Genomic DNA, 10,152 nt, shown 5'->3' with positions numbered 1-10,152 from the left:
GAACACTAGCAATGGCTATGGCTCCTCTTGGGAGTCTTGGCAGTGGCAAAAATTGTCATAATTAAAAGTTAATAGCAGTTGTATTTAAAAATAACTGATGAATTTAGAAATAATATTGTTAAGTTTGACAAATTGATTCAAACTAATGTAAATAAAGGCTACACCGATCATGACAGCACCTACCATCACCTCCATTAAAAGATACCGGAATTTTGTTTCGGTTTCGGTCCCTGGTAAACATCACGCAAATTACTCGATGGACTGATCTTCAGCACAGCAACGGCGCTCTCGCAAAAATGCATCTCACACAGAATTTTTACTTTATTTTCGCTCGATATTTTTTTCAGGCCACTTCAGAAACATGCTTTTTGTGAAGTTCGACTGTCGAATTTCGGCTTCTATATACATTTTTTTTACTGTTCTTGTGTGCTAAATAATTCGAACTTGTATGCAATCGTCTTTTCTTTTATGTCTGTTGTGAATGTCGCTCACTCCATCCGCCTTATAGTATTTTTTTCTTTATATTCCTGCTTCACCCATGATGTCATCAAAAAAGAGAATTGTATAGCAACTCTCCAATGTTACGCGCCAAAATATGTTGCTTCAAAGCACTGGTTGAAAAACAAAAAAAAAAAACATGTGATGAGCTTTGCTTTTAGCTTTGCCCACTTACTTTCTGAGTTTTTGTTTCGGTTTCAGTTTCTTTTATAGAACTCCAGAACGAAGCGGCAGATGGCCCTCAAAGGAGCCCCTCCAGCCAATGGCATCGACCGATCACCCCCTTGACCGATTCTTCCTCTTGACCGATTCGTGCTAGCGTGAACTCGCGAGGGGTGGCAGATGAAAGGGGGAATAACCACGGCTTAATCGGGCTCAACTCGGCATCATGAAAACCTGTCGACGCCATTGGCTGGAGGGCCTTCTTAGAGGGACATCTGCCGCTTCCTTCTTGAATTGCATCTGACTGTAGCGTCGTTGTGTACATATGTAGTTCGTCTGGAGCTACAGCAGCCCCCTGTTTCCTTTTCCCCCCTTCCAGGCCTTCATCACGCTACCGCGGAACAACAAGTGGACCGCAACGCTGCGCTGATGGCGCACCCAGCCGTTTTCCGACTGCAGAAGTTCAGCGCCGACGTGCGCAGCCTCCAAGAACGAAACTGCGTCTGTGAACTATGTTGTCCACATTTCATGTGTTTGCAAAGTACTCATTATATCAACTTCATCTTCACTTAACGATACTAATCCACTGGGTAGTATCGTCCGAGTTCCGGTCTTTGTTGCGGCTTCAGGTTCTCCTCACAGTGGTGCCAGTGACTCTGTATGCGAGTTTTTGTTATAAATGGTAGGTCGTGTCGGACCGTCGTAAAGTCGGCCTCTAGGGACGTCTTTCTGTTCTCAGCGACTTGCTGCTGTGTGGGGAACGACTGGTCGTCCCTCTCCACACCTCAATTAATATCCAGAGCTCGTGAAGCCCCACAGCAATCGTCCGTACCAAGGCCCGACAACTGGAAAGACTCGTGGCCAGATATGGATAAGAAATTCGAGTTAGTCGAGCTTGCCGTCCGCAATTGCGGCTTCTGTAAGGTAGCCGACAAAAATACCGCGCCTACGGCTACGCCCCTGCAGCCTGCACCGTTGCCAAAGCGTCCATGGCAAAAAGCTGGCCATCGACTCTGTCGGGCCCATAGAAATTGAGCCTCGCAGGCCTGCAAGTTCGCAGTAACATCACTCGACTATTGTTCTCAAAACGGCCAGCAGTACTCTTTCGTAATGGTGTTTAAACACGCACGGTTGCTAACTTCTTGGTGTCCATTTTTGCCTGCGATGGCTACCATGAAGAGATCATCTGCAGCAATGGCAATAATTCTCAATGTAATGACTTGCACACTTATTGAACGAGCGAGCCATTCGCCTCACGCACTCGTCTCTCTACAATCCACAGGTAAATGGACTGGTCGAGTGCTTCAACCGCGTCTTCAAGAATTTCGTTCCGGTGGCCTTACTCGAAGGTTGCCCCATTCGGCAGGCAGTGGCTGATTATATTGGCCTCTACAGGTGCACACCGCGTACCATGGGGATGGATACTGCCCTCCTATACTTCATGGAAGATTGCCTAGAGCACGGCTTGACGCTGTCGGGCATCCATCACCGTCCTTTTTTACGGACTCGGCAACGGAACTTCGTCGGATGCGCACGCGTGACTGAAGTGCGGTAGGCGGCTGAGAGCACTACGGTGTTTCATTTAGGTGGCTGAATCGAATTGCATCGATTCATTTTGTGTTTGACTTGCATATATTTCCACATCACCTGCATGATTACCATGCTGCGTCGGTGAACTATGTTGTTTCCATTCCAGTCTGTTTGCAAAATGCTGAGTGCACCAACCTTACATTCAGTTAGCGATACTAATGCATTCACAACTTACTAACGCGCTACACGTTCTCCGAAGGGCAGTGGGGAGGGCGCAGCGCACTCCGTTTCCCTAATAGATGTGCTGAAGGGAGCTGACAAAAGTTCCCTCGGCCTCGCCCCAAGGCCCCCGTCCCGCCCGATTTTTTAGCATACCGGAGACGTACTAGCGGAGACGTATACGGAGTTTACGTACGGGAGCTGCGCACGCGCAGTGGCATTGCAGGGGGAGCCACTGCGCGTGCGCAGGAGTACGTCTCCAGTATGCTGAAAACTTTTGCCGGAAACAGGACTGCCTCGCTCATGTGGCCGCATGGAGGAAGGAAAGAACTCACGAGAGGCGGTTACGTCACATCGTTTGAAGCCGGTCCCCCCTGCTCCCCCTCCTCCTACTTGGCCGCCGTCTCAGCGCACTTGCGCATGCGCATCGGACAATGTAGCATACGACGCCACTTCGCCCAGCGTTACCATTCGCTGCGCCGTCGGCCCAAGACTCCCAGTAGTAAAGCTAGCGCAGTAAGCTTAGTCCAAGCAGTGCCCAATCGTGGGAAATTTCCCATATAGTGGGAAAATCAAACCACTGAGGGAAAAAGGGAATTTTGTTTAATAACTCATTGAAAACGTGGGAAATTTTGGTTTCGCTAAAGACCGGTGTTCTAAATGTGCTTTCTCGGGAAAATGTGCAGAGATGAAGGGAAAATGTTGTCATGGTGGCCTCACTAGTGTCGCGAGAAGAAATTTGGCTTGATGTTTTCCTTTAATTTGCTGCCTAGCCTTTGATACAGAGCCCTGGCCCATTCAGGTCCATTCAGGCTTCGAGTGCTGCGTCCTTGGATTTCTTCCAGCTATAGTGGCAGTGACCCTTCCATTAACTGCTTCCAACCACTCCCAGCTCATTAGTCACACAATCCCCAATGTACGCATGTTGTTGTAAAGGAATTCCCGAACATTTCTACGCTCTATACAGGAGAGTCTAGAAAGGAAATGGATGTAGCCGCGCTGGTCCTCGTCCCAACGAAAAAACCAATAAAAACGAAGTGGTGATTGACGATGATATGATCAAGAATTAACAATCTCCGTAATGTTAATTATTAATGGGCGTTGTATTTATTTTATTGCACTCATTCTTATATTTATTACCTTGGCTGTATTCACTCTAGAATTACTATATTTTGAAAAAAATTTATTTGTTGGAAAAAAATGAGAAATTTTGAGCGGACAAGTGGGAAAAACCAACAGGTCAATGCGGCAACGCTGGGTCCAAGTACTCCGCGAAAAGTCGAAGGGCTGCGAGACGGCTGCGTCTCGGGAACAGGAGGTTTGTCCTGTGTCGGTAGGTAGGCCCAGGTTCCGGTAGCTTAGGATGAGCGGCTTCCAGAGGATCAGAATTCTCGTTTGGGCAAGTTGGTGACCGTTCATGTGGACTTCACAGCGCGAAAGAGACAAGGGCGAAAGACACGAAACGCCCGTCCTGTTGAGGTCAACATTTCCGGAGGATGTCGTGCGCCGGACAGTGGCAGAGAAGGGGATCTATGGTCTCGTCCAGGGCACAGCCCGGGCAGGCTGGCGTCTGGGCTCTCCCGTGGAGGTGGCTACTGACCGGTGTCCAAGAATAGCCGATGCGTAGGCGAAGGAGAAGCATTCCCTTCAAGTGAGCTTAAGTGTAAGGTAGCCGTTTGAAGCTGAAGTCGCATTCAGTCCGGTGGTCTGGATGATGACTCATGATGGTTTTTCCTAAATAATGACCCCGTTATTTCTGAACCACATTTATTCGGAATAACGGCCTTGTGATTTGAACAGTTCAGAGATGGCCACAAAAGACCAGAATAGCGGCCGCTCTCGGCACCCTCAAATTAAAGGTGTCCGCCAACTTTCGAGTTAAAGTGCCTTCAACGCCTATGACAATCTCAAACATCATGGAGACGGTTGTGTGCGGCTACAATCATTCCAGGGAAATCTGGTCGCCTCTCGCGTGGCCAACAAAATGATTAGTCCGTGTGACGGCTGTTTTAAGTAAAGAACATAAAAAAGCACCGCAAAGCTTCGCTGCAATGTAGATGGAGAGCAGATCTCATGAATTTTCTAGCTGTATTTGCGATGCAGCATTAACACTTCCACAAATACGCCGCGCTCTTAGAGTCTATTATGCCGCCGTACTGGTTCAGTGGTTATGGCGCTCGGCTGCTTACCCGAAAGACTCCGGTTCGATCCCGGCCGCGGTGGTCGCATTTCGATGGAAGCGAAATGCTAGAGGCGCGTGTACTGTTCGATGTCAGTGCACGTTAAAGAACCCCAGGTGGTCGAAATTTCCGGAGCCCTCCACTACGGCGTCCTTCGTAGTCTGAGTCGCTTCGGGACGTTAAGGCCCCATAAACCATATTCCTGCCTATCATACGCCTGGAGCTCCGTGAATTGATTAAAATGGGCCTTTTTTTTTTCCTGTGCGACATTGCCCTTGCTTACGTCCTTACGGCGTAAATTGCTTCTTCCGTCCGCCCAGGTCCCTCGTTGCGCATGAGTGATTGAATGGCTGACTGAGTTCTGAACGCGCGATTCAGTCAAATAAACAACTGAGAATAGACGATGTAGCCTCGTAGGTACGAGCACCGGAAAAAGGTGCAGTATTGCTCTCGCCTTCCCTATTGCGTGGCGCCAATTCAGCATCTTGCACAGCAGTGCACACTTCTAGCTGTACACGGCGCAGAGTCGGTTTTTGTTTTCTTTGCACCGTGCGCCGCATCACTATATAGTGCCTTCGTTCTTCTCACCCTCTCGGACAAACGGGCCTCTATATTTTCTGTGACGGCATGTGGCTCGCCCTCCGAAGTGTGCTCGACACTCATACGCGGCGCAGGAAGTACATCAGCAAGCGACACGCGGCTTCCGCCCTGTGGTTCCTCTCTCGAGCGGCAACGACATCATTGCGACGTTGTTCTGTTCCCCCCCGCTGCTCGCTCGGTGATCTCTCCAGTTACGCTGGTTCAGCATCGGTCCCTGTGCAACCCCGAGTCAGCGTCTTCGGAGAGAAAGACGCCTTCTGCGGTGTCTCTCAGTGGACTTCTCTCTTCCTCGGTAGTTTCCGCTGTGGCCGAGGACGGCGGTATTAAGTGAAGGATGTGCCGATTCAGGCGGACATGCTATCTGCCGGCCTCGGGTTTCACGCTTGCGAAAAGCTTACCAGCCGCCGCCGTGGATCTAAGGCTGTGGTGCTATGCGAAAGAGCGCGCTTTATGTCATGGACGCGATTCACGACGGCAGCATTTCGGTAAAGGCTAAAGCGAAAATGCCAGTGGGCGTTGATTTCGGTGCTCGTTAAAAGAAAACACACTGGGTCGTAGAAATTATAGTTCACCGTCTTTCATGTTAGGTTACGCTTTTCAGGTGATGTTCTTTTGTAAGCAAGTAAGCAAGCAAAACAAAACAAAGCAAGCAAACAAGCAAGCAAGAAAATGAAGGAAAACACAATGAAAAATGCAAACCAAGCAAGGAACCAAGCAAAGCAAGGAAAGCAACGCAACCAGAACACAAAGCAAATTAAAAAAACAAAGAAAATCTAAATGCAAAGCAATCAAGCAAAGCACGTAAAACAGGCAGAGCAGGCAGGTAAAAAAAGCAAAGAAAGGGACGCAAAGTAAAGCAAAGCAACGCAACGCGAGCGAGATTTTTTTTGCATCATGTCCCGAAACAGTTATTTGGTTTACGTCTGCAAACGACTGCGCAAAATAGAGTGTCTGCTATTGGTGATTTTCACGACGTAGAGGAGGTGCCTTAGCTAATCCAACATGGCGGCTTTACCTAGGCATCCTTCTGTAGGCCGCCTATAGGTAGAACTGCGCTTGTTTTAAAATTTCACAATAAACTCGCACTTGTTTGTTAAATCATGGCAATGTAATGTGAGTAAATTGTTCGTGTCTCGAGGGTGTAAAGGAATAAACAAGCGAAAAGAAAGCAATCGCCGTCTGGCATTTGAAAACTGCAGGCGTCAAGGAGGAGTGGTACGGGCGGTCGGTGTGCGCTTTAGGGGCAGTTCAAAAATCGGTGACACCTAGAATGAGGACTCTTGTGCAATGGCTGAATGACAGAATTTGAAGAGCTCTTTTTTTTTCATTTAGCATTGCAAGTAAGTTGAAGAAGCGATTTTCATAGTGCTGCGCAGAAAACAAGGTAGGAAATTTGGACACCCACTTTCGCTTGAGTCTTAAGTGACCCGATTGCATACACCGATTGCATAAAATGCATGACAAAATTTCCAAACATTTTGTTTTGTCCAAATGGATTTGGAATAAAATCATCATATCATCCCATCGTTTTCCTGGACAACGGAGCGTCATACCCCTCATACATTCCTTCATACATTCCCCTCATACATTCCGTCATACATTCCTTGAGACAGCCTGTCGCTGTACAGAAAGAGTTATGCAAAAAGCTGTTCGCGTCTCAAAATTTACCTGTTACTCGTTTATGACCAACGTTGTTTGTTAACAAATAGCACCTCATATTTACTTATGCCTTTCTAGTCTAGGCAAATAATATTTTCAGAAATATAGACCAACACCGCGTTTACAAACAAAGCAAGGGGATCGTGGCATGCGGATCCTACTGGGGGCGAAAGGTATACGCTTACGCCCGTAGGAATACGCGTAAGCAAAAGTTTTCAAAGCAGTTTTCTGATTTCGCGGCCCACCTATGATGTTATTCCTTGTGAAGAACAGCCACCTTCAGCCGAGAACAAGTTCTGAAAGTATGAAGCGTCATTTTGAAGGTTATGTATTTTAAAGCATCGCGTTATGCGCGCGTGGGCGATTTCAGGCTATGGGTACGGAAGGGGAGCGCGGCCCATAAATACGTGTGAAAGCAAAACTTTCAGAAATATTTTTCTCGTTTCACAGAGTAGCCATGGAGGCGGCTGATTGCTAACAGTTGGCGAGTGCTTTGAAGAAGAGTGTGAGAAAGTATGCTACATCATTTGAAGCTACCTTTTTAAAAAGCAAAAAAAAAATGCCTGCGGTTTAGCTCTGCTCAAACCTGGAGTGACGCGATAGATACATCTAGCCTAGAGGAACTTGCTCAGTCGAATTGCAAAGTCAGTCTTTCGCCGCTCCGTTTCGCTGGGCGTTCCTTCTTCATCTTCGTCCCGCTTGACACGGCGCATGCGCACAGCTGTTTGTTGCAGCTGTTGCGCTCCGCACCGCCGGCAGCAGCAGCTGCTCCTCACCACGTGACAAACCCACATGACCAGCCACGTGACTAACGACCGCCCCAGGTGATCAACCCACGTGACCAACGCCGCCGCCACGGAGCTCAAAGTGGTGTCACGCTGAAGGGTCGAAGAGGTAGCGTAATGTAGCTATCGCCATAATAAATGTGTGTTGTGAAGCCGGACATAACCGGAAAATGCGCTCTACCAGCTGGGTGTGTAGAATCATCGCCGGTTATCGGCGTCTCGGCGTAAGCATTTGATTTTAATTTCATTTAATTTCCTATTGTGTCACGCGTTCCAGGTGAGACCGGTCTGGTTGGTGCAGGTATACGCGAACACAAGCCTCGGCACAAGCATAATTATGGACACTTTATGCGGCGCCTCCCACAGGCCTGGTCATAACACACAAGGTCCGTCGTCATCATCATCATCCGCTAAGTAAAGTGAAGGCCCGAGCACGGAATATGTGTGCAGATATGAATTTGGAAACCCTAGCCAAGTGTATAGAGAAAACCAAGGGGTCCTGCTTAAAGATATTCTTCACAGCCAAAACTCACAAGCTGGACTGCCCACTTCGAGCAATAGTCACCGAGGATGGTACATGGCAAAAGTCTGTCGCGTTGTTCTTGCAAGACAAGCTGAAACTCTTAACCGTTGACGACCCTTTTCAGGTGAAGGGTTCTAACCAAGTAGTCGGCGTCTTGCAAGAAAACCCAAGGAAAGCTTTTCGGCCTGCTCTATCGATATCAAAGATTTATATTATTCCCTTCCGCAAAAGAAACTGCAAGCATGCGTTGAAAAATGCATCGATTCCTTTGGTGCGGTAGCTTTCCAGAATTCTGCAGGCATCAACAATAACAACTTCTTGAAACACCTTACTTTTTACCTTGACTCGACATTTTCCACCTGGAATGAATCTGTTTACCTCCAGAGCAATGGCGTTTGCATTGGTTCATGCATAGCTCCGATACTAAGTGACATTTATCTCGCGCACCATGACAGGCTCCTTGACAGTCAACCAGACGTAAGAGTGGCTCGTGTTTTTAGATTTGTAGATGATTTTTTAGTGTTGATGACATGTGCAGATATTGACGCAGAGGCCTCGGTCTCAAAAGTTTTATCAATTTTTCACACCTGTCTTGACCCGCTTGTTTTGACGCATGAAACGCCTTCTGAAGGAAAGTTACGTTTTTTAGATCTTGCCATGTGCCTCAGCGATAGCCATGTGTGCTGGCGTTACGAGCCACGATGCCAAAATCCTCTCACGCCTTTCGCTTCTGCACATTCTAAGCTTGTAAAGCTCGGCATCGCAAAGTTGTGATTAAGAAATGCCCTAGACAAATCATGCCATCATGTGAAGCAAGACAGCTATCAAAATCAGGTGGTGCGCTTACAAGCAGCAGGATACGCTTCCGACCTTCTGATTGCTGTATCAGAGAACCTGTTAAGAGAAATCATTAATTAAGGCCGCAGAGATTCCACTGAAAGGCACAAGAAAGAAGAAAGAAAGCGCGTGGTTATTCCTTATCTACACCGCATTTCACATAACCTGAAAAGGGTGGGTGCGCGCGCCAACGTAAGCGTTTTTTTCCCGCACCCGATAAGCTCTCTAAACTCTGCCACATTGTAAACAGCAGCAATGAAAGGAAAGTAGACTGCGATAAGAAGCACCAAAAAGGTTTTGTACCATGTAGCGACAGTGTTGCGCACAGGTTTCCGATTACATGTGGCCAGCACTACACGGAACAAACTGGTCGTTGCCTCAACGACCGGCTGCGGGAACACAACAACAACGTGTGCGGCACCGCATCCCGTAACCTTGGAATTCATTGCAGAGACTGCACAGAGGGAAGAAAAAAGAACAAGAAAGTGCCGTGTTATCCAATTTTCAGGCAGCGCCGAGTGTTGTCAGGTAATATAACAAAAATCACTCGTGAAATCATTGAAGCCCATGAAATCTATAGATTTAAAGATGAATGCGTAAGCGTTGCCTCAGTAGTTATGTCTGAAAAAGGACAGCGTTTTCTCGATGAGAATAGAAAACGTGCGCAGCTGGTTTGGTGCCACTGTAGCCCCGTGCTCAGGAATTGTCATTATCGCCAATCTGTATATTGTATATCTGTATTTTTCATTTGAGATTGGTTGCCACTGCATTTAAGAAGTGGAAATCGCCTCAATAAAAACCAGTTGTAAGTTCAGCGCCGTGTCTCGTCCTTTGTCCCCTGCGCTGCTTAAAAACAATGCCACATCAACTTGCCCAAGCTTCTACAGTAAAAATGAAGGATTGTTGGGCCAGTTGGTTCATGATTCAAGACTGAAAACGGCGCGAATAAACGGGACAGGATAGAGAGAAGCAACACACACAGCGCCGTACCTACAGTATCTGCACAAATAAATGTGATCCAGTTTTTTCTGCCAGTTTATCTACCTCGCGCGATGCAGAAAGCGTACAGTGTGAGGTGAGCAAGTATTTCATGTTTAAACAAGGACAGGATGGAGGGAGAAGAGTAGGAGCGAAACAGCAGCGAAGCAGCGGAATAAAA

This window comes from Amblyomma americanum, chromosome 6, assembly GCF_052857255.1.
Source record: "Amblyomma americanum isolate KBUSLIRL-KWMA chromosome 6, ASM5285725v1, whole genome shotgun sequence".
NCBI classification, from domain to species: Eukaryota; Metazoa; Arthropoda; class Arachnida; order Ixodida; family Ixodidae; genus Amblyomma; species Amblyomma americanum.
The sequence above is the reverse complement of the archived record's forward strand: the minus strand, read 5'-3'. Positions refer to the sequence as shown.